This window comes from Nicotiana sylvestris, chromosome 8 (assembly GCF_000393655.2).
Source record: "Nicotiana sylvestris chromosome 8, ASM39365v2, whole genome shotgun sequence".
NCBI classification, from domain to species: domain Eukaryota; kingdom Viridiplantae; phylum Streptophyta; class Magnoliopsida; order Solanales; family Solanaceae; genus Nicotiana; species Nicotiana sylvestris.
In genome coordinates, this window is record NC_091064.1 from 128,811,913 (window position 1) to 128,815,297 (window position 3,385).

Here is a 3,385-nt window from a genome sequence, read left to right on the forward strand (position 1 = left end):
ACTAAATGAATTTAGTATTACATTTATTGACGTCAATTGCCATTTTACTTTTTTTTTTTTTCTCAGATACAATATTTTTTTAATTGTTTGATACAGTGTACACGTGCAACGCACGTACACTAAAACTAGTAATAATAATAATAATAATAATAATAATATATTAAAAACATAAAACTCTTAAGTTGAAAGTCAAATTACTTAATTGCCCTTTTAAAACTTAAAAATACCAAGTTTACAACAAAACAAAACAAAAACCCCAACCTTAGCCAAAGGACGCACGGCAAAACTAAAAGACACAACGTCTAAGCCTACTAAGAACTCCCGGTTATCCAATTGTTCAGATTTGAAAAAATTGACATGGTTCTGATTGAAGTTGTTCCTCCATGCCTTATTTTTCTTCTCACCAAGTCAATATTTTTGGGTTTTTAAACTAAAACTTCAAAACAAACTTTAGGTAAGTGATTATATATTTTCTTTGCGCTCAGTTTTCTAAAGAAAGATTGTGCCTTCTTCATTCTTCTAATTGATCAGTTTGAGATGCTTGAGTTCTATCTTTTAGAAGTTAAATATATGTACATGCATGGGTACCTGGATTGAGATGAGAAGTTACTATCAATTAGGTTTCTAATGGTTCATCCATTGTATTATAAGCAACAGTACTCTTCCTAAACTATTTTTGTATATATGATGGTCTCGACTCTGGAGTATGAAATAACCGCAGTTTATTCTTGTTATTTGGTGTTTTATAAATTGTTTAGCACAAATGGATTTACAGAAGATTGATTAATGTAGTTTTCTTTCCTGATTAGTAGTCATTCTTTTGTTATGATGTGCTTGATTCTTCCTTTTAGCTTTGGAAAAATGGTTGCAACGCGGGAGATGAAATTAATGGCTCACCAATACTTTTAGTTGTAGATATTGAAGATCACTAGGGGCAAGGTTATATAAATAGTGGTATTCTGAATGAAAAAAAATTTGAAAAATGTCAAACGTTTCGTAGAACTACTTTATGCTTTGTATTATGACCGTCTATACATCTCAATTATTACTGCAGTGTTGTTTCAATTACTGGATTTCAATTGCCAACGGATAGCTGCAAAAACAATTACGGCTTCATCACTGAGTGTTGTTTGTAGTTCTTTTTGGCTAAAGACTTGTATAAAATATAATATATTTGATAATCTTGAGATTGGAGGCATAACTCTTGACCCATAATTTTTTTAAATGTGTTTTGTCTAATTGTTCTTTGTAATTCTTTTAGACATCAGTTGTAGGCATAATATTTAGTGATAGTGCTTCAATTCTGAGACTATGTTGTAGTAACTTAACTAAGACGTGTTAAGTCTAATTCCATTTAAGAGATGGATCATAAGTTTGTGCATATATTATAAGTAATAATACAACAACAACAACAACAACAACAACAACAACAACAACAACAACCCAGTATAATCCCACAAGTGGGGTTTGGGGAGGGTAATATGTACGCAGACCTTACCCCTACCCCGAAGGGTAGAGAGGCTGTTTCCAGGAGACCCTCGGCTCAAAAAAAGCAACAGGAGCCGATATATTAGTACCATAAAAATGCATAATAAAATAACAGCAATATAAGAGATATGAAATACAGAATACGAAATACGAAATAGATGGTTGGTATAGTAAAACTAGCAGGTAAAGCCCTGCATCAATAGACGACCAATGACATTCTTAGTCTAACTCCTTACTGCATCAATAGACGAAATATAAGTAATAATGAGAACTCAAATTAATACTTGTTTTTATATTTGCCAATTATAATTTAAACTCAAATTGAGAACGAGTATGTTTTGTGTGTAACGACCCGACTGGTCGTTTTGCTTTTTAGAACCTCGTTTCTCTAGATAAGAATTTTCGTACTTGCTTTTACTGATTCATGACTTGCGGGGACGGTTGGTTCGGGATTTGGAAGAGTTTGGGGTGAAATCGGAGCACTTGGTTCCTTAAGGTTGGCCTAAAAGGCTAAGTTTGACTTCGGTCAACATTTTGAGTAAACGACCTCAGAATCGGAATTTGACGGTTCCAATAGGTTCGTATGATGATTTCGGACTTGGACGTATGTCCGAATCGGGTTTTGGATGACCCGGGAGCATTTCGGCGCCTAATAGTGAAAGTTGATTCCTTAAGGATTTTGAAGTTCTTAAATATTTGGTTTGGAGCGGGTTTTTATGTTATCGAGGTCCGAACGAAGTTCCGAGACTGAGAGTAGTTCCGTACTGCCATTTAAGACTTGCACGCAAAATTCGGATTCTATTATAAGTGTGTTTCGTCGCACTGGAAGTAAATTGAAGAACTTGAAGTTCATAAGTTTGATTCAATTGGTTTTAAGGGGTGATTCTTAGATTTAGCGTTGTTTCAGGCATTCCGAGGGTTCGAGCGAGTCCGTTTTATGATTTCAAACTTGTCGGTATGTTCGGGCGGGGCTCGGGGTCCCCGAGCGTCAATCGGACGAGGCTCGAGTGAAGTTGAAAAATTTTGGAAGGAGCTGAAGCTCCAGGTATCTGTCATAACCGCACCTGCGGTTGGTCAGCCGCAGGTGCGGCCAAGGGGGAGGAGCTCAGGAACCGCAGATGCGACTCCTTTTCCGCAGGAGCGGCCCTCAGACCGCAGAAGCGGTCCGCCTTAGCCCAACTCCGCAGATGCGGCTATCCCTCGCAGAAGCGAGACCGCAGATGAGGTCCCCTAACCGCAGGTGCGGAAATCGTTAAAGGCAGTGCCTTCATTTAATACGGGAATGTGTCATTTTTGACACATTTCCTTCATTTTTTTGGCGATTTGGGAGCTTCCAAAGAGGGGATTTCCACCTAGCATTGAGAGGTAAGTTATCCCTACTTAATGTGAGTTTAATACTTGGGTTTTGGGTAGATTAACAAATAAAGATTAGTGAAAAATTATGGGATTAGAGTAAAACCTAGGGTTTTGATAAAAATAAGATTCAACCATGAAATTTTTCATGGAATAAAGTAAAAATTATATATTATTGATCCTTAAGTTATGGGTAACAACTCCCCTAAAAAATTTCCGGAATCCGGGCACGTGGGCCCGGGGATAAATTTTAGGAAACTTATATTTAGGGTTGGGGAATTACTTTAATAGTTGTAATATAAACTCTTGAGTTTGTATTGACTAGTTCTTACCCCGTTTAATTAGTTTTGGATCGTTCGGCTCCAAATTGAGGGTTTGAGCACGTTCTTGATATTGGAAGTAAACTTTGGAGCGAGGTGAGTCTCCTTTCTAACCTTGTAAGAGGGAATTGTCCCCATAGATGAAATAATTGACTAATTTTCACTAAATGCGGGGGTTACGTACGCACAAGGTGACGAGAGTCCGTGCGTAGCCACTATTATGC